The sequence below is a fragment of the Salvelinus fontinalis genome, unplaced genomic scaffold, assembly GCF_029448725.1.
Source record: "Salvelinus fontinalis isolate EN_2023a unplaced genomic scaffold, ASM2944872v1 scaffold_0195, whole genome shotgun sequence".
Taxonomy (NCBI): Eukaryota; Metazoa; Chordata; class Actinopteri; order Salmoniformes; family Salmonidae; genus Salvelinus; species Salvelinus fontinalis.
This window is the reverse complement of record NW_026600404.1, coordinates 211,141-235,786: the sequence shown is the minus strand read 5'-3', so window position 1 is coordinate 235,786 and position 24,646 is coordinate 211,141. Positions and strand designations below refer to the sequence as shown.

Here is a 24,646-nt window from a genome sequence, read left to right as displayed (position 1 = left end):
GAACAAAAATAAAAAAATTGTAATTTCATGGGCATTTGTCAGTGCCTACCATTATATATGTTTTTACCTCTTCTATCAGTTCATATAGGTCATACTGATAACACAGTGCCCCAGTGGCCTAATGGATAAGATACTGTACTCCTAAGTCAGGGTTTGTGGGTCCAATGTTGGGTGGTTGGAAGCAGAGTGGCGCAGCGGAAGCGTGCTGGGCCCATAACCCAGAGGTCGATGGATCGAAACCATCATCTGCTAACCTGTTTTTTTAGCAATGGAGTACGAACAAAAATAAAAAATTCGTAATTTCATGGGCATTTGTCAGTGCCTGCCATTATATATTTTTTTACCTCTTCTATCAGTTCATATAGGTCATACTGATAACACAGTGCCCCAGTGGCCTAATGGATAAGATACTGTACTCCTAAGTCAGGGTTTGTGGGTCCAATCTTGGGTGGTTGGAAGCAGAGTGGCGCAGCGGAAGCGTGCTGGGCCCATAACCCAGAGGTCGATGGATCGAAACCATCATCTGCTAACCTGTTTTTTTAGCAATGGAGTACGAACAAAAATAAAAAATTCGTATTTTCATGGGCATTTGTCAGTGCCTGCCATTATATATTTTTTTACCTCTTCTATCAGTTCATATAGGTCATACTGATAACACAGTGCCCCAGTGGCCTAATGGATAAGATACTGTACTCCTAAGTCAGGGTTTGTGGGTCCAAGCTTGGGTGGTTGGAAGCAGAGTGGCGCAGCGGAAGCGTGCTTGGCCCATAACCCAGAGGTCGATGGATCGAAACCATCATCTGCTAACCTGTTTTTTTAGCAATGGAGTACGAACAAAAATAAAAAAATCGTAATTTCATGGGCATTTGTCAGTGCTTGCCATTATGTATTTTTTTACCTCTTCTATCAGTTCGTATAGGTCACACTGAGAACACAGTGCCCCAGTTGCCTAATGGATAAGATACTGTACTCCTAAGTCAGGGTTTGTGGGTCCAATCTTGGGTGGTTGGAAGCAGAGTGGCGCAGCGGAAGCGTGCTGGGCCCATAACCCAGAGGTCGATGGATCGAAACCATCATCCGCTAACCTGTTTTTTTAGCAATGGAGTACGAACAAAAATACAAAATTCGTAATTTCATGGGCATTTGTCAGTGCCTGCCATTATATATTTTTTTACCTCTTCTATCAGTTCGTATAGGTCACACTGAGAACACAGTGCCCCAGTTGCCTAATGGATAAGATACTGTACTCCTAAGTCAGGGTTTGTGGGTCCAATCTTGGGTGGTTGGAAGCAGAGTGGCGCAGCGGAAGCGTGCTGGGCCCATAACCCAGAGGTCGATGGATCGAAACCATCATCTGCTAACCTGTTTTTTTAGCAATGGAGTACGAACAAAAATAAAAAATTCGTAATTTCATGGGCATTTGTCAGTGCCTGCCATTATATATTTTTTTACCTCTTCTATCAGTTCGTATAGATCATACTGAGAACACAGTGCCCCAGTGGCCTAATGGATAAGGCACTGGCCTCCTAAGCCAGGGGTTGTGGGTTCAAGTCCCATCTGGGGTGGTTGAAAGCAGAGTGGCGCAGCGGAAGCGTGCTGGGCCCATAACCCAGAGGTCGATGGATCGAAACCATCCTCGGCTAACCTGTTTTTTTTAGCAATGGAGTACGAACAAAAATAAAAAAAATCGTATTTTCATGGGCATTTGTCAGTGCCTGCCATTATATATTTTTTTACCTCTTCTATCAGTTCGTATAGGTCATACTGAGAACACAGTGCCCCAGTGGCCTACTGGATAAGGCACTAGCCTCCTAAGCCAGGAATTGTGGGTTCAAGTCCCATCTGGGGTGGTTGGAAGCAGAGTGGCGCAGCGGAAGCGTGCTGGGCCCATAACCCAGAGGTCGATGGATCGAAACCATCATCCGCTAACCTGTTTTTTTAGCAATGGAGTACGAACAAAAATAAAAAATTCGTAATTTCATGGGCATTTGTCAGTGCCTGCCATTATATATTTTTTTACCTCTTCTATCAGTTCGTATAGGTCACACTGAGAACACAGTGCCCCAGTTGCCTAATGGATAAGATACTGTACTCCTAAGTCAGGGTTTGTGGGTCCAATCTTGGGTGGTTGGAAGCAGAGTGGCGCAGCGGAAGCGTGCTGGGCCCATAACCCAGAGGTCGATGGATCGAAACCATCCTCTGCTAACCTGTTTTTTTAGCAATGGAGTACGAACAAAAATAAAAAATTCGTAATTTCATGGGCATTTGTCAGTGCCTGCCATTATATATTTTTTTCCCTCTTCTATCAGTTCGTATAGGTCATACTGAGAACACAGTGCCCCAGTGGCCTAATGGATAAGGCACTTCCCTCCTAAGCCAGGGATTGTGGGTTCAAGTCCCATCTGGGGTGGTTGGAAGCAGAGTTGCGCAGCGGAAGCGTGCTGGGCCCATAACCCAGAGGTCGATGGATCGAAACCATCCTCGGCTAACCTGTTTTTTTTAGCAATGGAGTACGAACAAAAATAAAAAAAATCGTAATTTCATGGGCATTTGTCAGTGCCTGCCATTATATATTTTTTTACCTCTTCTATCAGTTCGTATAGGTCATACTGAGAACACAGTGCCCCAGTGGCCTACTGGATAAGGCACTAGCCTCCTAAGCCAGGGATTGTGGGTTCAAGTCCCATCTGTGGTGGTTGGAAGCAGAGTGGCGCAGCGGAAGCGTGCTGGGCCCATAACCCAGAGGTCGATGGATCGAAACCATCATCCGCTAACCTGTTTTTTTAGCAATGGAGTACGAACAAAAATAAAAAATTCGTAATTTCATGGGCATTTGTCAGTGCCTGCCATTATATATTTTTTTACCTCTTCTATCAGTTCGTATAGGTCACACTGAGAACACAGTGCCCCAGTTGCCTAATGGATAAGATACTGTACTCCTAAGTCAGGGTTTGTGGGTCCAATCTTGGGTGGTTGGAAGCAGAGTGGCGCAGCGGAAGCGTGCTGGGCCCATAACCCTGAGGTCGATGGATCGAAACCATCATCTGCTAACCTGTTTTTTTAGCAATGGAGTACGAACAAAAATAAAAAATTCGTAATTTCATGGGCATTTGTCAGTGCCTGCCATTATATATTTTTTTACCTCTTCTATCAGTTCGTATAGATCATACTGAGAACACAGTGCCCCAGTGGCCTAATGGATAAGGCACTGGCCTCCTAAGCCAGGGGTTGTGGGTTCAAGTCCCATCTGTGGTGGTTGAAAGCAGAGTGGCGCAGCGGAAGCGTGCTGGGCCCATAACCCAGAGGTCGATGGATCGAAACCATCCTCGGCTAACCTGTTTTTTTTAGCAATGGAGTACGAACAAAAATAAAAAAAATCGTATTTTCATGGGCATTTGTCAGTGCCTGCCATTATATATTTTTTTACCTCTTCTATCAGTTCGTATAGGTCATACTGAGAACACAGTGCCCCAGTGGCCTACTGGATAAGGCACTAGCCTCCTAAGCCAGGAATTGTGGGTTCAAGTCCCATCTGGGGTGGTTGGAAGCAGAGTGGCGCAGCGGAAGCGTGCTGGGCCCATAACCCAGAGGTCGATGGATCGAAACCATCATCCGCTAACCTGTTTTTTTAGCAATGGAGTACGAACAAAAATAAAAAATTCGTAATTTCATGGGCATTTGTCAGTGCCTGCCATTATATATTTTTTTACCTCTTCTATCAGTTCGTATAGGTCACACTGAGAACACAGTGCCCCAGTTGCCTAATGGATAAGATACTGTACTCCTAAGTCAGGGTTTGTGGGTCCAATCTTGGGTGGTTGGAAGCAGAGTGGCGCAGCGGAAGCGTGCTGGGCCCATAACCCAGAGGTCGATGGATCGAAACCATCCTCTGCTAACCTGTTTTTTTAGCAATGGAGTACGAACAAAAATAAAAAATTCGTAATTTCATGGGCATTTGTCAGTGCCTGCCATTATATATTTTTTTCCCTCTTCTATCAGTTCGTATAGGTCATACTGAGAACACAGTGCCCCAGTGGCCTAATGGATAAGGCACTTCCCTCCTAAGCCAGGGATTGTGGGTTCAAGTCCCATCTGGGGTGGTTGGAAGCAGAGTTGCGCAGCGGAAGCGTGCTGGGCCCATAACCCAGAGGTCGATGGATCGAAACCATCCTCGGCTAACCTGTTTTTTTTAGCAATGGAGTACGAACAAAAATAAAAAAAATCGTAATTTCATGGGCATTTGTCAGTGCCTGCCATTATATATTTTTTTACCTCTTCTATCAGTTCGTATAGGTCATACTGAGAACACAGTGCCCCAGTGGCCTACTGGATAAGGCACTAGCCTCCTAAGCCAGGGATTGTGGGTTCAAGTCCCATCTGTGGTGGTTGGAAGCAGAGTGGCGCAGCGGAAGCGTGCTGGGCCCATAACCCAGAGGTCGATGGATCGAAACCATCATCCGCTAACCTGTTTTTTTAGCAATGGAGTACGAACAAAAATAAAAAATTCGTAATTTCATGGGCATTTGTCAGTGCCTGCCATTATATATTTTTTTACCTCTTCTATCAGTTCGTATAGGTCACACTGAGAACACAGTGCCCCAGTTGCCTAATGGATAAGATACTGTACTCCTAAGTCAGGGTTTGTGGGTCCAATCTTGGGTGGTTGGAAGCAGAGTGGCGCAGCGGAAGCGTGCTGGGCCCATAACCCAGAGGTCGATGGATCGAAACCATCATCTGCTAACCTGTTTTTTTAGCAATGGAGTACGAACAAAAATAAAAAATTCGTAATTTCATGGGCATTTGTCAGTGCCTGCCATTATATATTTTTTTACCTCTTCTATCAGTTCGTATAGATCATACTGAGAACACAGTGCCCCAGTGGCCTAATGGATAAGGCACTGGCCTCCTAAGCCAGGGGTTGTGGGTTCAAGTCCCATCTGGGGTGGTTGAAAGCAGAGTGGCGCAGCGGAAACGTGCTGGGCCCATAACCCAGAGGTCGATGGATCGAAACCATCCTCGGCTAACCTGTTTTTTTTAGCAATGGAGTACGAACAAAAATAAAAAAAATCGTATTTTCATGGGCATTTGTCAGTGCCTGCCATTATATATTTTTTTACCTCTTCTATCAGTTCGTATAGGTCATACTGAGAACACAGTGCCCCAGTGGCCTACTGGATAAGGCACTAGCCTCCTAAGCCAGGAATTGTGGGTTCAAGTCCCATCTGGGGTGGTTGGAAGCAGAGTGGCGCAGCGGAAGCGTGCTGGGCCCATAACCCAGAGGTCGATGGATCGAAACCATCATCCGCTAACCTGTTTTTTTAGCAATGGAGTACGAACAAAAATAAAAAATTCGTAATTTCATGGGCATTTGTCAGTGCCTGCCATTATATATTTTTTTACCTCTTCTATCAGTTCGTATAGGTCACACTGAGAACACAGTGCCCCAGTTGCCTAATGGATAAGATACTGTACTCCTAAGTCAGGGTTTGTGGGTCCAATCTTGGGTGGTTGGAAGTAGAGTGCCCCAGGAAGCGTGCTGGGCCCATAACCCAGAGGTCGATGGATCGAAACCATCATCTGCTAACCTGTTTTTTTAGCAATGGAGTACGAACAAAAATAAAAAATTCGTAATTTCATGGGCATTTGTCAGTGCCTGCCATTATATATTTTTTACCTCTTCTATCAGTTCGTATAGGTCATACTGAGAACACAGTGCCCCAGTGGCCTAATGGATAAGGCACTTGCCTCCTAAGCCAGGGATTGTGGGTTCAAGTCCCATCTGGGGTGGTTGAAAGCAGAGTGGCGCAGCGGAAGCCTGCTGGGCCCATAACCCAGAGGTCGATGGATCGAAACCATCCTCGGCTAACCTGTTTTTTTCAGCAATGGAGTACGAACAAAAATAAAAAAAATCGTATTTTCATGGGCATTTGTCAGTGCCTGCCATTATATATTTTTTTACCTCTTCTATCAGTTCGTATAGGTCATACTGAGAACACAGTGCCCCAGTGGCCTACTGGATAAGGCACTAGCCTCCTAAGCCAGGAATTGTGGGTTCAAGTCCCATCTGGGGTGGTTGGAAGCAGAGTGGCGCAGCGGAAGCGTGCTGGGCCCATAACCCAGAGGTCGATGGATCGAAACCATCATCCGCTAACCTGTTTTTTTAGCAATGGAGTACGAACAAAAATAAAAAATTCGTAATTTCATGGGCATTTGTCAGTGCCTGCCATTATATATTTTTTTACCTCTTCTATCAGTTCGTATAGGTCACACTGAGAACACAGTGCCCCAGTTGCCTAATGGATAAGATACTGTACTCCTAAGTCAGGGTTTGTGGGTCCAATCTTGGGTGGTTGGAAGCAGAGTGGCGCAGCGGAAGCGTGCTGGGCCCATAACCCAGAGGTCGATGGATCGAAACCATCATCTGCTAACCTGTTTTTTTAGCAATGGAGTACGAACAAAAATAAAAAATTCGTAATTTCATGGGCATTTGTCAGTGCCTGCCTTTATATATTTTTTTACCTCTTCTATCAGTTCGTATAGGTCATACTGAGAACACAGTGCCCCAGTGGCCTAATGGATAAGGCACTGGCCTCCTAAGCCAGGGATTGTGGGTTCAAGTCCCATCTGGGCTAATTGGAAGCAGAGTGGCGCAGAGGAAGCGTGCTGGGCCCATAACCCAGAGGTCGATGGATCGAAACCATCCTCTGCTAACCTGTTTTTTTTAGCAATGGAGTACGAACAAAAATAAAAAAAATCGTAATTTCATGTGCATTTGTCAGTGTCTGCAATTATATATTTTTTTACCTCTTCTATCAGTTCGTATAGGTCATACTGAGAACACAGTGTCCCAGTGGCCTACTGGATAAGGCACTGGCCTCCTAAGCCAGGGATTGTGGGGTCAAGTCCCATCTGGGGTGGTTGGAAGTAGAGTGGCTCAGCGGAAGCGTGCTGGGCCCATAACCCAGAGGTCGATGGATCGAAACCATCCTCTGCTAACATGTTTTTTTAGCAATGGAGTATGAACAAAAATAAAAAATTCGTAATTTCATGGGCATTTGTCAGTGCCTGCCATTATATATGTTTTTACCTCTTCTATCAGTTCATATAGGTCATACTGATAACACAGTGCCCCAGTGGCCTAATGGATAAGATACTGTACTCCTAAGTCAGGGTTTGTGGGTCCAATCTTGGGTGGTTGGAAGCAGAGTGGCGCAGCGGAAGCGTGCTGGGCCCATAACCCAGAGGTCGATGGATCGAAACCATCATCTGCTAACCTGTTTTTTTAGCAATGGAGTACGAACAAAAATAAAAAATTCGTAATTTCATGGGCATTTGTCAGTGCCTGCCATTATATATTTTTTTACCTCTTCTATCAGTTCGTATAGGTCATACTGAGAACACAGTGCCCCGGTGGCCTAATGGATAAGGCACTTGCCTCCTAAGCCAGGGATTGTGGGTTCAAGTCCCATCTGGGGTGGTTGGAATCTGAGTAGCGCAGCTGAAGCGTGCTGGGCCCATAACCCAGAGGTCGATGGATCGAAACCATCCTCTGCTAACCTGTTTTTTTTAGCAATGGAGTACGAACAAAAATAAAAAAAATCGTAATTTCATGGGCATTTGTCAGTGCCTGCCATTATATATTTTTTTACCTCTTCTATCAGTTCGTATAGGTCATACTGAGAACACAGTGCCCCAGTGGCCTACTGGATAAGGCACTAGCCTCCTAAGCCAGGGATTGTGGGTTCAAGTCCCATCTGGGGTGGTTGGAAGCAGAGTGGCGAAGCGGAAGCGTGCTGGTCCCATAACCCAGAGGTCGATGGATCGAAACCATCCTCTGCTAACATGTTTTTTTAGCAATGGAGTATGAACAAAAATAAAAAATTCGTAATTTCATGGGCATTTGTCAGTGCCTGCCATTATATATGTTTTTACCTCTTCTATCAGTTCATATAGGTCATACTGATAACACAGTGCCCCAGTGGCCTAATGGATAAGATACTGTACTCCTAAGTCAGGGTTTGTGGGTCCAATCTTGGGTGGTTGGAAGCAGAGTGGCGCAGCGGAAGCGTGCTGGGCCCATAACCCAGAGGTCGATGGATCGAAACCATCATCCGCTAACCTGTTTTTTTAGCAATGGAGTACGAACAAAAATAAAAAATTCGTAATTTCATGGGCATTTGTCAGTGCCTGCCATTATATATGTTTTTACCTCTTCTATCAGTTCGTATAGGTCACACTGAGAACACAGTGCCCCAGTTGCCTAATGGATAAGATACTGTACTCCTAAGTCAGGGTTTGTGGGTCCAATCTTGGGTGGTTGGAAGTAGAGTTCCCCAGGAAGCGTGCTGGGCCCATAACCCAGAGGTCGATGGATCGAAACCATCATCTGCTAACCTGTTTTTTTAGCAATGGAGTACGAACAAAAATAAAAAATTCGTAATTTCATGGGCATTTGTCAGTGCCTGCCATTATATATTTTTTACCTCTTCTATCAGTTCGTATAGGTCATACTGAGAACACAGTGCCCCAGTGGCCTAATGGATAAGGCACTTGCCTCCTAAGCCAGGGATTGTGGGTTCAAGTCCCATCTGGGGTGGTTGAAAGCAGAGTGGCGCAGCGGAAGCCTGCTGGGCCCATAACCCAGAGGTCGATGGATCGAAACCATCCTCGGCTAACCTGTTTTTTTTAGCAATGGAGTACGAACAAAAATAAAAAAAATCGTATTTTCATGGGCATTTGTCAGTGCCTGCCATTATATATTTTTTTACCTCTTCTATCAGTTCGTATAGGTCATACTGAGAACACAGTGCCCCAGTGGCCTACTGGATAAGGCACTAGCCTCCTAAGCCAGGAATTGTGGGTTCAAGTCCCATCTGGGGTGGTTGGAAGCAGAGTGGCGCAGCGGAAGCGTGCTGGGCCCATAACCCAGAGGTCGATGGATCGAAACCATCATCCGCTAACCTGTTTTTTTAGCAATGGAGTACGAACAAAAATAAAAAATTCGTAATTTCATGGGCATTTGTCAGTGCCTGCCATTATATATTTTTTTACCTCTTCTATCAGTTCGTATAGGTCACACTGAGAACACAGTGCCCCAGTTGCCTAATGGATAAGATACTGTACTCCTAAGTCAGGGTTTGTGGGTCCAATCTTGGGTGGTTGGAAGCAGAGTGGCGCAGCGGAAGCGTGCTGGGCCCATAACCCAGAGGTCGATGGATCGAAACCATCATCTGCTAACCTGTTTTTTTAGCAATGGAGTACGAACAAAAATAAAAAATTCGTAATTTCATGGGCATTTGTCAGTGCCTGCCTTTATATATTTTTTTACCTCTTCTATCAGTTCGTATAGGTCATACTGAGAACACAGTGCCCCAGTGGCCTAATGGATAAGGCACTGGCCTCCTAAGCCAGGGATTGTGGGTTCAAGTCCCATCTGGGCTAATTGGAAGCAGAGTGGCGCAGAGGAAGCGTGCTGGGCCCATAACCCAGAGGTCGATGGATCGAAACCATCCTCTGCTAACCTGTTTTTTTTAGCAATGGAGTACGAACAAAAATAAAAAAAATCGTAATTTCATGTGCATTTGTCAGTGTCTGCAATTTTATATTTTTTTACCTCTTCTATCAGTTCGTATAGGTCATACTGAGAACACAGTGTCCCAGTGGCCTACTGGATAAGGCACTGGCCTCCTAAGCCAGGGATTGTGGGGTCAAGTCCCATCTGGGGTGGTTGGAAGTAGAGTGGCTCAGCGGAAGCGTGCTGGGCCCATAACCCAGAGGTCGATGGATCGAAACCATCCTCTGCTAACATGTTTTTTTAGCAATGGAGTATGAACAAAAATAAAAAATTCGTAATTTCATGGGCATTTGTCAGTGCCTGCCATTATATATGTTTTTACCTCTTCTATCAGTTCATATAGGTCATACTGATAACACAGTGCCCCAGTGGCCTAATGGATAAGATACTGTACTCCTAAGTCAGGGTTTGTGGGTCCAATCTTGGGTGGTTGGAAGCAGAGTGGCGCAGCGGAAGCGTGCTGGGCCCATAACCCAGAGGTCGATGGATCGAAACCATCATCTGCTAACCTGTTTTTTTAGCAATGGAGTACGAACAAAAATAAAAAATTCGTAATTTCATGGGCATTTGTCAGTGCCTGCCATTATATATTTTTTTACCTCTTCTATCAGTTCGTATAGGTCATACTGAGAACACAGTGCCCCGGTGGCCTAATGGATAAGGCACTTGCCTCCTAAGCCAGGGATTGTGGGTTCAAGTCCCATCTGGGGTGGTTGGAATCTGAGTAGCGCAGCTGAAGCGTGCTGGGCCCATAACCCAGAGGTCGATGGATCGAAACCATCCTCTGCTAACCTGTTTTTTTTAGCAATGGAGTACGAACAAAAATAAAAAAAATCTTAATTTCATGGGCATTTGTCAGTGCCTGCCATTATATATTTTTTTACCTCTTCTATCAGTTCGTATAGGTCATACTGAGAACACAGTGCCCCAGTGGCCTACTGGATAAGGCACTAGCCTCCTAAGCCAGGGATTGTGGGTTCAAGTCCCATCTGGGGTGGTTGGAAGCAGAGTGGCGAAGCGGAAGCGTGCTGGTCCCATAACCCAGAGGTCGATGGATCGAAACCATCCTCTGCTAACATGTTTTTTTAGCAATGGAGTATGAACAAAAATAAAAAATTCGTAATTTCATGGGCATTTGTCAGTGCCTGCCATTATATATGTTTTTACCTCTTCTATCAGTTCATATAGGTCATACTGATAACACAGTGCCCCAGTGGCCTAATGGATAAGATACTGTACTCCTAAGTCAGGGTTTGTGGGTCCAATCTTGGGTGGTTGGAAGCAGAGTGGCGCAGCGGAAGCGTGCTGGGCCCATAACCCAGAGGTCGATGGATCGAAACCATCATCCGCTAACCTGTTTTTTTAGCAATGGAGTACGAACAAAAATAAAAAATTCGTAATTTCATGGGCATTTGTCAGTGCCTGCCATTATATATTTTTTTACCTCTTCTATCAGTTCGTATAGGTCACACTGAGAACACAGTGCCCCAGTTGCCTAATGGATAAGATACTGTACTCCTAAGTCAGGGTTTGTGGGTCCAATCTTGGGTGGTTGGAAGCAGAGTGGCGCAGCGGAAGCGTGCTGGGCCCATAACCCAGAGGTCGATGGATCGAAACCATCCTCTGCTAACCTGTTTTTTTAGCAATGGAGTACGAACAAAAATAAAAAATTCGTAATTTCATGGGCATTTGTCAGTGCCTGCCATTATATATGTTTTTACCTCTTCTATCAGTTCATATAGGTCATACTGATAACACAGTGCCCCAGTGGCCTAATGGATAAGATACTGTACTCCTAAGTCAGGGTTTGTGGGTCCAATCTTGGGTGGTTGGAAGCAGAGTGGCGCAGCGGAAGCGTGCTGGGCCCATAACCCAGAGGTCGATGGATCGAAACCATCATCTGCTAACCTGTTTTTTTAGCAATGGAGTACGAACAAAAATAAAAAATTCGTAATTTCATGGGCATTTGTCAGTGCCTGCCTTTATATATTTTTTTACCTCTTCTATCAGTTCGTATAGGTCATACTGAGAACACAGTGCCCCAGTGGCCTAATGGATAAGGCACTGGCCTCCTAAGCCAGGGATTGTGGGTTCAAGTCCCATCTGGGCTAATTGGAAGCAGAGTGGCGCAGAGGAAGCGTGCTGGGCCCATAACCCAGAGGTCGATGGATCGAAACCATCCTCTGCTAACCTGTTTTTTTTAGCAATGGAGTACGAACAAAAATAAAAAAAATCGTAATTTCATGGGCATTTGTCAGTGCCTGCCATTATATATTTTTTTACCTCTTCTATCAGTTCGTATAGGTCATACTGAGAACACAGTGCCCCAGTGGCCTACTGGATAAGGCACTAGCCTCCTAAGCCAGGGATTGTGGGTTCAAGTCCCATCTGGGGTGGTTGGAAGCAGAGTGGCGAAGCGGAAGCGTGCTGGTCCCATAACCCAGAGGTCGATGGATCGAAACCATCCTCTGCTAACATGTTTTTTTAGCAATGGAGTATGAACAAAAATAAAAAATTCGTAATTTCATGGGCATTTGTCAGTGCCTGCCATTATATATGTTTTTACCTCTTCTATCAGTTCATATAGGTCATACTGATAACACAGTGCCCCAGTGGCCTAATGGATAAGATACTGTACTCCTAAGTCAGGGTTTGTGGGTCCAATCTTGGGTGGTTGGAAGCAGAGTGGCGCAGCGGAAGCGTGCTGGGCCCATAACCCAGAGGTCGATGGATCGAAACCATCATCCGCTAACCTGTTTTTTTAGCAATGGAGTACGAACAAAAATAAAAAATTCGTAATTTCATGGGCATTTGTCAGTGCCTGCCATTATATATTTTTTTACCTCTTCTATCAGTTCGTATAGGTCACACTGAGAACACAGTGCCCCAGTTGCCTAATGGATAAGATACTGTACTCCTAAGTCAGGGTTTGTGGGTCCAATCTTGGGTGGTTGGAAGCAGAGTGGCGCAGCGGAAGCGTGCTGGGCCCATAACCCAGAGGTCGATGGATCGAAACCATCCTCTGCTAACCTGTTTTTTTAGCAATGGAGTACGAACAAAAATAAAAAATTCGTAATTTCATGGGCATTTGTCAGTGCCTGCCATTATATATGTTTTTACCTCTTCTATCAGTTCATATAGGTCATACTGATAACACAGTGCCCCAGTGGCCTAATGGATAAGATACTGTACTCCTAAGTCAGGGTTTGTGGGTCCAATCTTGGGTGGTTGGAAGCAGAGTGGCGCAGCGGAAGCGTGCTGGGCCCATAACCCAGAGGTCGATGGATCGAAACCATCATCTGCTAACCTGTTTTTTTAGCAATGGAGTACGAACAAAAATAAAAAATTCGTAATTTCATGGGCATTTGTCAGTGCCTGCCTTTATATATTTTTTTACCTCTTCTATCAGTTCGTATAGGTCATACTGAGAACACAGTGCCCCAGTGGCCTAATGGATAAGGCACTGGCCTCCTAAGCCAGGGATTGTGGGTTCAAGTCCCATCTGGGCTAATTGGAAGCAGAGTGGCGCAGAGGAAGCGTGCTGGGCCCATAACCCAGAGGTCGATGGATCGAAACCATCCTCTGCTAACCTGTTTTTTTTAGCAATGGAGTACGAACAAAAATAAAAAAAATCGTAATTTCATGTGCATTTGTCAGTGTCTGCAATTATATATTTTTTTACCTCTTCTATCAGTTCGTATAGGTCATACTGAGAACACAGTGTCCCAGTGGCCTACTGGATAAGGCACTGGCCTCCTAAGCCAGGGATTGTGGGGTCAAGTCCCATCTGGGGTGGTTGGAAGTAGAGTGGCTCAGCGGAAGCGTGCTGGGCCCATAACCCAGAGGTCGATGGATCGAAACCATCCTCTGCTAACATGTTTTTTTAGCAATGGAGTATGAACAAAAATAAAAAATTCGTAATTTCATGGGCATTTGTCAGTGCCTGCCATTATATATGTTTTTACCTCTTCTATCAGTTCATATAGGTCATACTGATAACACAGTGCCCCAGTGGCCTAATGGATAAGATACTGTACTCCTAAGTCAGGGTTTGTGGGTCCAATCTTGGGTGGTTGGAAGCAGAGTGGCGCAGCGGAAGCGTGCTGGGCCCATAACCCAGAGGTCGATGGATCGAAACCATCATCTGCTAACCTGTTTTTTTAGCAATGGAGTACGAACAAAAATAAAAAATTCGTAATTTCATGGGCATTTGTCAGTGCCTGCCATTATATATTTTTTTACCTCTTCTATCAGTTCGTATAGGTCATACTGAGAACACAGTGCCCCGGTGGCCTAATGGATAAGGCACTTGCCTCCTAAGCCAGGGATTGTGGGTTCAAGTCCCATCTGGGGTGGTTGGAATCTGAGTAGCGCAGCTGAAGCGTGCTGGGCCCATAACCCAGAGGTCGATGGATCGAAACCATCCTCTGCTAACCTGTTTTTTTTAGCAATGGAGTACGAACAAAAATAAAAAAAATCGTAATTTCATGGGCATTTGTCAGTGCCTGCCATTATATATTTTTTTACCTCTTCTATCAGTTCGTATAGGTCATACTGAGAACACAGTGCCCCAGTGGCCTACTGGATAAGGCACTAGCCTCCTAAGCCAGGGATTGTGGGTTCAAGTCCCATCTGGGGTGGTTGGAAGCAGAGTGGCGAAGCGGAAGCGTGCTGGTCCCATAACCCAGAGGTCGATGGATCGAAACCATCCTCTGCTAACATGTTTTTTTAGCAATGGAGTATGAACAAAAATAAAAAATTCGTAATTTCATGGGCATTTGTCAGTGCCTGCCATTATATATGTTTTTACCTCTTCTATCAGTTCATATAGGTCATACTGATAACACAGTGCCCCAGTGGCCTAATGGATAAGATACTGTACTCCTAAGTCAGGGTTTGTGGGTCCAATCTTGGGTGGTTGGAAGCAGAGTGGCGCAGCGGAAGCGTGCTGGGCCCATAACCCAGAGGTCGATGGATCGAAACCATCATCTGCTAACCTGTTTTTTTAGCAATGGAGTACGAACAAAAATAAAAAATTCGTAATTTCATGGGCATTTGTCAGTGCCTGCCATTATATATTTTTTACCTCTTCTATCAGTTCGTATAGGTCATACTGAGAACACAGTGCCCCAGTGGCCTAATGGATAAGGCACTTGCCTCCTAAGCCAGGGATTGTGGGTTCAAGTCCCATCTGGGGTGGTTGGAAGCAGAGTAGCGCAGCTGAAGCGTGCTGGGCCCATAACCCAGAGGTCGATGGATCGAAACCATCCTCTGCTAACCTGTTTTTTTTAGCAATGGAGTACGAACAAAAATAAAAAAAATCGTAATTTCATGGGCATTTGTCAGTGCCTGCCATTATATATTTTTTTACCTCTTCTATCAGTTCGTATAGGTCATACTGAGAACACAGTGCCCCAGTGGCCTACTGGATAAGGCACTAGCCTCCTAAGCCAGGGATTGTGGTTCAAGTCCCATCTGGTGTGGTTGGAAGCAGAGTGGCGAAGCGGAAGCGTGCTGGGCCCATAACCCAGAGGTCGATGGATCGAAACCATCCTCTGCTAACATGTTTTTTTAGCAATGGAGTATGAACAAAAATTAAAAATTCGTAATTTCATGGGCATTTGTCAGTGCCTGCCATTATATATTTTTTTACCTCTTCTATCAGTTCGTATAGGTCATACTGAGAACACAGTGCCCCAGTGGCCTAATGGATAAGATACTGTACTCCTAAGTCAGGGATTGTGGGTCCACTCTTGGGTGGTTGGAAGCAGAGTGGCGCAGTGGATGCGTGCTGGGCCCATAACCCAGAGGTCGATGGATCGAAACCATCCTCTGCTAACCTGTTTTTTTAGCAATGGAGTACGAACAAAAATAAAAAATTCGTAATTTCATGGGCATTTGTCAGTGCCTGCCATTATATATTTTTTTACCTCTTCTATCAGTTCGTATAGGTCACACTGAGAACACAGTGCCCCAGTGGCCTAATGGATAAGATACTGTACTCCTAAGTCAGGGTTTGTGGGTCCAATCTTGGGTGGTTGGAAGCAGAGTGGCGCAGCGGAAGCGTGCTGGGCCCATAACCCAGAGGTCGATGGATCGAAACCATCCTCTGCTAACCTGTTTTTTTTAGCAATGGAGTACGAACAAAAATAAAAAATTCGTAATTTCATGGGCATTTGTCAGTGCCTGCCATTATATATTTTTTTACCTCTTCTATCAGTTCGTATAGGTCATACTGAGAACACAGTGCCCCAGTGGCCTACTGGATAAGGCACTAGCCTCCTTAGCCAGGGATTGTGGGTTCAAGTCCCATCTGGGGTGGTTGGAATCAGAGTGGCGCAGCGGAAGCGTGCTGGGCCCATAACCCAGAGGTCGATGGATCGAAACCATCCTCTGCTAACATGTTTTTTTAGCAATGGAGTATGAACAAAAATTAAAAATTCATAATTTCATGGGCATTTGTCAGTGCCTGCCATTATATATTTTTTTACCTCTTCTATCAGTTCGTATAGGTCATACTGAGAACACAGTGCCCCAGTGGCCTAATGGATAAGATACTGTACTCCTAAGTCAGGGATTGTGGGTCCACTCTTGGGTGGTTGGAAGCAGAGTGGCGCAGTGGATGCGTGCTGGGCCCATAACCCAGAGGTCGATGGATCGAAACCATCCTCTGCTAACCTGTTTTTTTAGCAATGGAGTACGAACAAAAATAAAAAATTCGTAATTTCATGGGCATTTGTCAGTGCCTGCCATTATATTTTTTTTTACCTCTTCTATCAGTTCGTATAGGTCACACTGAGAACACAGTGCCCCAGTGGCCTAATGGATAAGATACTGTACTCCTAAGTCAGGGTTTGTGGGTCCAATCTTGGGTGGTTGGAAGCAGAGTGGCGCAGCGGAAGCGTGCTGGGCCCATAACCCAGAGGTCGATGGATCGAAACCATCCTCTGCTAACCTGTTTTTTTTAGCAATGGAGTACGAACAAAAATAAAAAATTCGTAATTTCATGGGCATTTGTCAGTGCCTGCCATTATATATTTTTTTACCTCTTCTATCAGTTCGTATAGGTCATACTGAGAACACAGTGCCCCAGTGGCCTACTGGATAAGGCACTAGCCTCCTTAGCCAGGGATTGTGGGTTCAAGTCCCATCTGGGGTGGTTGGAATCAGAGTGGCGCAGCGGAAGCGTGCTGGGCCCATAACCCAGAGGTCGATGGATCGAAACCATCCTCTGCTAACATGTTTTTTTAGCAATGGAGTATGAACAAAAATAAAAAATTCGTAATTTCATGGGCATTTGTCAGTGCCTGCCATTATATATTTTTTTACCTCTTCTATCAGTTCGTATAGGTCATACTGAGAACACAGTGCCCCAGTGGCCTAATGGATAAGATACTGGCCTCCTAAGCCAGGGATTGTGGGTCCAAGCTTGGGTGGTTGGAAGCAGAGTGTCGCAGCGGAAGCGTGCTTGGCCCATAACCCAGAGGTCGATGGATCGAAACCATCATCTGCTAACCTGTTTTTTTAGCAATGGAGTACGAACAAAAATAAAAAATTCGTAATTTCTTGGGCATTTGTCAGTGCCTGCCATTATATATTTTTTTACCTCTTCTATCAGTTCGTATAGGTCACACTGAGAACACAGTGCCCCAGTTGCCTAATGGATAAGATACTGTACTCCTAAGTCAGGGTTTGTGGGTCCAATCTTGGGTGGTTGGAAGCAGAGTGGCGCAGCGGAAGCGTGCTGGGCCCATAACCCAGAGGTCGATGGATCGAAACCATCCTCTGCTAACCTGTTTTTTTAGCAATGGAGTACGAACAAAAATAAAAATTCGTAATTTCATGGGCATTTGTCAGTGCCTGCCATTATATATGTTTTTACCTCTTCTATCAGTTCATATAGGTCATACTGATAACACAGTGCCACAGTGGCCTAATGGATAAGATACTGTACTCCTAATTCAGGGTTTGTGGGTCCAATCTTGGGTGGTTGGAAGCAGAGTGGCGCAGCGGAAGCGTGCTGGGCCCATAACCCAGAGGTCGATGGATCGAAACCATCATCTGCTAACCTGTTTTTTTAGCAATGGAGTACGAACAAAAATAAAAAATTCGTAATTTCATGGGCATTTGTCAGTGCCTGCCATTATATATTTTTTACCTCTTCTATCAGTTCGTATAGGTCATACTGAGAACACAGTCCCCCAGTGGCCTAATGGATAAGGGACTGGCCTCCTAAGCCAGGGATTGTGGGTTCAAGTCCCATCTGGGCTGGTTGGAAGCAGAGTGGCGAAGAGGAAGCGTGCTGGGCCCATAACCCAGAGGTCGATGGATCGAAACCATCCTCTGCTAACCTGTTTTTTTTAGCAATGGAGTACGAACAAAAATAAAAAAAATCGTAATTTCATGTGCATTTGTCAGTGCCTGCAATTATATATTTTTTACCTCTTCTATCAGTTCGTATAGGTCATACTGAGAACACAGTGCCCCAGTGGCCTAATGGATAAGGCACTGGCCTCCTAAGCCAGGGATTGTGGGTTCAAGTCCCATCTGGGGTGGTTGGAAGCAGAGTGGCGCAGCGGAAGCGTGCTGGGCCCATAACCCAGAGGTCGATGGACCGAAACCATCCTCTGCTAACATGTTTTTTTAGCAATGGAGTATGAACAAAAATAAAAAATTCGTAATTTCATGGGCATTTGTCAGTGCCTGCCATTATATATGTTTTTACCTCTTCTATCAGTTCATATAGGTCATACTGATAACACAGTGCCCCAGTGGCCTAATGGATAAGATACTGTACTCCTAAGTCAGGGTTTGTGGGTCCAAGCTTGGGTGGTTGGAAGCAGAGTGGCGCAGCGGAAGCGTGCTTGGCCCATAACCCAGAGGTCGATGGATCGAAACCATCATCTGCTAACCTGTTTTTTTAGCAATGGAGTACGAACAAAAATAAAAAATTCGTAATTTCATGGGCATTTGTCAGTGCCTGCCATTATATATGTTTTTACCTCTTCTATCAGTTCATATAGGTCATACTGATAACACAGTGCCCCAGTGGCCTAATGGATAAGATACTGTACTCCTAAATCAGGGTTTGTGGGTCCAATCTTGGGTGGTTGGAAGCAGAGTGGCGCAGCGGAAGCGTGCTGGGCCCATAACCCAGAGGTCGATGGATCGAAACCATCATCTGCTAACCTGTTTTTTTAGCAATGGAGTACGAACAAAAATAAAAAATTCGTAATTTCATGGGCATTTGTCAGTGCCTGCCATTATATATTTTTTTACCTCTTCTATCAGTTCGTAAAGGTCATACTGAGAACAAAGTGCCCCAGTGGCCTAATGGATAAGGCACTGGCCTCCTAAGCCAGGGGTTGTGGGTTCAAGTCCCATCTGGGGTGGTTGAAAGCAGAGTGGTGCAGCGGAAGCGTGCTGGGCCCATAACCCAGAGGTCGATGGATCGAAACCATCCTCTGCTAACCTGTTTTTTTAGCAATGGAGTACGAACAAAAATAAAAAATTCGTAATTTCATGGGCATTTGTCAGTGCCTGCCATTATATATTTTTTTACCTCTTCTATCAGTTCGTATAGGTCACACTGAGAACACATTGCCCCAGTTGCCTAATGTATAAGATACTGTACTCCTAAGTCAGGGTTTGTGGGTCCAATCTTGGGTGGTTGGAAGCAGAGTGGCGCAGCGGAAGCGTGCTTTGCCCAAAACCCAGAGGTCGATGGTTCGAAACCATCCTCTGCTAACCTGTTTTTTTAGCAATGGAGTACGAACAAAAATAAAAAATTCGTAATTTCATGGGCATTTGTCAGTGCCTGCCATTATATATGTTTTTACCTCTTCTATCAGTTCATATAGGTCATACTGATAACACAGTGCCCCAGTGGCCTAATGGATAAGATACTGTACTCCTAAGTCAGGGTTTGTGGGTCCAATCTTGGGTGGTTGGAAGCAGAGTGGCGCAGCGGAAGCGTGCTGGGCCCATAACCCAGAGGTCGATGGATCGAAACCATCATCTGCTAACCTGTTTTTTTAGCAATGGAGTACGAACAAAAATAAAAAATTCGTAATTTCATGGGCATTTGTCAGTGCCTGCCATTATATATTTTTTACCTCTTCTATCAGTTCGTATAGGTCATACTGAGAACACAGTGCCCCAGTGGCCTAATGGATAAGGCACTTGCCTCCTAAGCCAGGGATTGTGGGTTCAAGTCCCATCTGGGGTGGTTGGAAGCAGAGTAGCGCAGCTGAAGCGTGCTGGGCCCATAACCCAGAGGTCGATGGATCGAAACCATCCTCTGCTAACCTGTTTTTTTTAGCAATGGAGTACGAACAAAAATAAAAAAAATCGTAATTTCATGGGCATTTGTCAGTGCCTGCCATTATATATTTTTTTACCTCTTCTATCAGTTCGTATAGGTCATACTGAGAACACAGTGCCCCAGTGGCCTACTGGATAAGGCACTAGCCTCCTAAGCCAGGGATTGTGGTTCAAGTCCCATCTGGTGTGGTTGGAAGCAGAGTGGCGAAGCGGAAGCGTGCTGGGCCCATAACCCAGAGGTCGATGGATCGAAACCATCCTCTGCTAACATGTTTTTTTAGCAATGGAGTATGAACAAAAATTAAAAATTCGTAATTTCATGGGCATTTGTCAGTGCCTGCCATTATATATTTTTTTACCTCTTCTATCAGTTCGTATAGGTCATACTGAGAACACAGTGCCCCAGTGGCCTAATGGATAAGATACTGTACTCCTAAGTCAGGGTTTGTGGGTCCACTCTTGGGTGGTTGGAAGCAGAGTGGCGCAGTGGATGCGTGCTGGGCCCATAACCCAGAGGTCGATGGATCGAAACCATCCTCTGCTAACCTGTTTTTTTAGCAATGGAGTACGAACAAAAATAAAAAATTCGTAATTTCATGGGCATTTGTCAGTGCCTGCCATTATATATTTTTTTACCTCTTCTATCAGTTCGTATAGGTCACACTGAGAACACAGTGCCCCAGTGGCCTAATGGATAAGATACTGTACTCCTAAGTCAGGGTTTGTGGGTCCAATCTTGGGTGGTTGGAAGCAGAGTGGCGCAGCGGAAGCGTGCTGGGCCCATAACCCAGAGGTCGATGGATCGAAACCATCCTCTGCTAACCTGTTTTTTTTAGCAATGGAGTACGAACAAAAATAAAAAATTCGTAATTTCATGGGCATTTGTCAGTGCCTGCCATTATATATTTTTTTACCTCTTCTATCAGTTCGTATAGGTCATACTGAGAACACAGTGCCCCAGTGGCCTACTGGATAAGGCACTAGCCTCCTTAGCCAGGGATTGTGGGTTCAAGTCCCATCTGGGGTGGTTGGAATCAGAGTGGCGCAGCGGAAGCGTGCTGGGCCCATAACCCAGAGGTCGATGGATCGAAACCATCCTCTGCTAACATGTTTTTTTAGCAATGGAGTATGAACAAAAATTAAAAATTCGTAATTTCATGGGCATTTGTCAGTGCCTGCCATTATATATTTTTTTACCTCTTCTATCAGTTCGTATAGGTCATACTGAGAACACAGTGCCCCAGTGGCCTAATGGATAAGATACTGTACTCCTAAGTCAGGGATTGTCGGTCCACTCTTGGGTGGTTGGAAGCAGAGTGGCGCAGTGGATGCGTGCTGGGCCCATAACCCAGAGGTCGATGGATCGAAACCATCCTCTGCTAACCTGTTTTTTTAGCAATGGAGTACGAACAAAAATAAAAAATTCGTAATTTCATGGGCATTTGTCAGTGCCTGCCATTATATTTTTTTTTACCTCTTCTATCAGTTCGTATAGGTCACACTGAGAACACAGTGCCCCAGTGGCCTAATGGATAAGATACTGTACTCCTAAGTCAGGGTTTGTGGGTCCAATCTTGGGTGGTTGGAAGCAGAGTGGCGCAGCGGAAGCGTGCTGGGCCCATAACCCAGAGGTCGATGGATCGAAACCATCCTCTGCTAACCTGGTTTTTTTAGCAATGGAGTACGAACAAAAATAAAAAATTCGTAATTTCATGGGCATTTGTCAGTGCCTGCCATTATATATTTTTTTACCTCTTCTATCAGTTCGTATAGGTCATACTGAGAACACAGTGCCCCAGTGGCCTACTGGATAAGGCACTAGCCTCCTTAGCCAGGGATTGTGGGTTCAAGTCCCATCTGGGGTGGTTGGAATCAGAGTGGCGCAGCGGAAGCGTGCTGGGCCCATAACCCAGAGGTCGATGGATCGAAACCATCCTCTGCTAACATGTTTTTTTAGCAATGGAGTATGAACAAAAATAAAAAATTCGTAATTTCATGGGCATTTGTCAGTGCCTGCCATTATATATTTTTTTACCTCTTCTATCAGTTCGTATAGGTCATACTGAGAACACAGTGCCCCAGTGGCCTAATGGATAAGATACTGGCCTCCTAAGCCAGGGATTGTGGGTCCAAGCTTGGGTGGTTGGAAGCAGAGTGTCGCAGCGGAAGCGTGCTTGGCCCATAACCCAGAGGTCGATGGATCGAAACCATCATCTGCTAACCTGTTTTTTTAGCAATGGAGTACGAACAAAAATAAAAAATTCGTAATTTCTTGGGCATTTGTCAGTGCCTGCCATTATATATTTTTTTACCTCTTCTATCAGTTCGTATAGGTCACACTGAGAACACAGTGCCCCAGTTGCCTAATGGATAAGATACTGTACTCCTAAGTCAGGGTTTGTGGGTCCAATCTTGGGTGGTTGGAAGCAGAGTGGCGCAGCGGAAGCGTGCTGGGCCCATAACCCAGAGGTCGATGGATCGAAACCATCCTCTGCTAACCTGTTTTTTTAGCAATGGAGTACGAACAAAAATAAAAATTCGTAATTTCATGGGCATTTGTCAGTGCCTGCCATTATATATGTTTTTACCTCTTCTATCAGTTCATATAGGTCATACTGATAACACAGTGCCACAGTGGCCTAATGGATAAGATACTGTACTCCTAATTCAGGGTTTGTGGGTCCAATCTTGGGTGGTTGGAAGCAGAGTGGCGCAGCGGAAGCGTGCTGGGCCCATAACCCAGAGGTCGATGGATCGAAACCATCATCTGCTAACCTGTTTTTTTAGCAATGGAGTACGAACAAAAATAAAAAATTCGTAATTTCATGGGCATTTGTCAGTGCCTGCCATTATATATTTTTTACCTCTTCTATCAGTTCGTATAGGTCATACTGAGAACACAGTCCCCCAGTGGCCTAATGGATAAGGGACTGGCCTCCTAAGCCAGGGATTGTGGGTTCAAGTCCCATCTGGGCTGGTTGGAAGCAGAGTGGCGAAGAGGAAGCGTGCTGGGCCCATAACCCAGAGGTCGATGGATCGAAACCATCCTCTGCTAACCTGTTTTTTTTAGCAATGGAGTACGAACAAAAATAAAAAAAATCGTAATTTCATGTGCATTTGTCAGTGCCTGCAATTATATATTTTTTACCTCTTCTATCAGTTCGTATAGGTCATACTGAGAACACAGTGCCCCAGTGGCCTAATGGATAAGGCACTGGCCTCCTAAGCCAGGGATTGTGGGTTCAAGTCCCATCTGGGGTGGTTGGAAGCAGAGTGGCGCAGCGGAAGCGTGCTGGGCCCATAACCCAGAGGTCGATGGACCGAAACCATCCTCTGCTAACATGTTTTTTTAGCAATGGAGTATGAACAAAAATAAAAAATTCGTAATTTCATGGGCATTTGTCAGTGCCTGCCATTATATATGTTTTTACCTCTTCTATCAGTTCATATAGGTGATACTGATAACACAGTGCCCCAGTGGCCTAATGGATAAGATACTGTACTCCTAAGTCAGGGTTTGTGGGTCCAAGCTTGGGTGGTTGGAAGCAGAGTGGCGCAGCGGAAGCGTGCTTGGCCCATAACCCAGAGGTCGATGGATCGAAACAATCATCTGCTAACCTGTTTTTTTAGCAATGGAGTACGAACAAAAATAAAAAATTCGTAATTTCATGGGCATTTGTCAGTGCCTGCCATTATATATTTTTTTACCTCTTCTATCAGTTCGTAAAGGTCATACTGAGAACAAAGTGCCCCAGTGGCCTAATGGATAAGGCACTGGCCTCCTAAGCCAGGGGTTGTGGGTTCAAGTCCCATCTGGGGTGGTTGAAAGCAGAGTGGTGCAGCGGAAGCGTGCTGGGCCCATAACCCAGAGGTCGATGGATCGAAACCATCCTCTGCTAACCTGTTTTTTTAGCAATGGAGTACGAACAAAAATAAAAAATTCGTAATTTCATGGGCATTTGTCAGTGCCTGCCATTATATATTTTTTTACCTCTTCTATCAGTTCGTATAGGTCACACTGAGAACACATTGCCCCAGTTGCCTAATGTATAAGATACTGTACTCCTAAGTCAGGGTTTGTGGGTCCAATCTTGGGTGGTTGGAAGCAGAGTGGCGCAGCGGAAGCGTGCTTTGCCCATAACCCAGAGGTCGATGGTTCGAAACCATCCTCTGCTAACCTGTTTTTTTAGCAATGGAGTACGAACAAAAATAAAAAATTCGTAATTTCATGGGCATTTGTCAGTGCCTGCCATTATATATGTTTTTACCTCTTCTATCAGTTCATATAGGTCATACTGATAACACAGTGCCCCAGTGGCCTAATGGATAAGATACTGTACTCCTAAATCAGGGTTTGTGGGTCCAATCTTGGGTGGTTGGAAGCAGAGTGGCGCAGCGGAAGCGTGCTGGGCCCATAACCCAGAGGTCGATGGATCGAAACCATCATCTGCTAACCTGTTTTTTTAGCAATGGAGTACGAACAAAAATAAAAAATTCGTAATTTCATGGGCATTTGTCAGTGCCTGCCATTATATATTTTTTTACCTCTTCTATCAGTTCGTATAGGTCATACTGAGAACACAATGCCCCTGTGGCCTAATGGATAAGGCACTGGCCTCCTAAGCCAGGGATTGTGGGTTCAAGTCCCATCTGGGCTGGTTGGAAGCAGAGTGGCGCAGAGGAAGCGTGCTGGGCCCATAACCCAGAGGTCGATGGATCGAAACCATCCTCTGCTAACCTGTTTTTTTT

At 45.1% G+C, this 24,646-nt stretch overlaps 7 non-coding genes across 7 annotated transcripts; all 7 read left to right on the top strand.

Moving 5' to 3' along the window:
- Nucleotides 1–1,492: 1,492 nt before the first annotated feature.
- Nucleotides 1,493–1,565, top strand: trnar-ccu (transfer RNA arginine (anticodon CCU)). The gene has a single exon. It is a non-coding gene; the product is annotated as a tRNA-Arg (tRNA).
- A 1,617-nt stretch (nt 1,566–3,182) lies between these two features.
- Nucleotides 3,183–3,255, top strand: trnar-ccu (transfer RNA arginine (anticodon CCU)). Its single transcript has one exon. It is a non-coding gene; the product is annotated as a tRNA-Arg (tRNA).
- Nucleotides 3,256–4,872: 1,617 nt separating this feature from the next.
- trnar-ccu (transfer RNA arginine (anticodon CCU)) lies at nt 4,873–4,945 on the top strand. Its single transcript has one exon. It is a non-coding gene; the product is annotated as a tRNA-Arg (tRNA).
- Nucleotides 4,946–18,056: 13,111 nt separating this feature from the next.
- On the top strand, nt 18,057–18,129 carry trnar-ccu (transfer RNA arginine (anticodon CCU)). Its single transcript has one exon. It is a non-coding gene; the product is annotated as a tRNA-Arg (tRNA).
- A 764-nt stretch (nt 18,130–18,893) lies between these two features.
- trnar-ccu (transfer RNA arginine (anticodon CCU)) lies at nt 18,894–18,966 on the top strand. The gene has a single exon. It is a non-coding gene; the product is annotated as a tRNA-Arg (tRNA).
- A 4,119-nt stretch (nt 18,967–23,085) lies between these two features.
- trnar-ccu (transfer RNA arginine (anticodon CCU)) lies at nt 23,086–23,158 on the top strand. Its single transcript has one exon. It is a non-coding gene; the product is annotated as a tRNA-Arg (tRNA).
- Nucleotides 23,159–23,645: 487 nt separating this feature from the next.
- On the top strand, nt 23,646–23,718 carry trnar-ccu (transfer RNA arginine (anticodon CCU)). Its single transcript has one exon. It is a non-coding gene; the product is annotated as a tRNA-Arg (tRNA).
- The last annotated feature ends 928 nt before the right edge of the window (nt 23,719–24,646 follow it).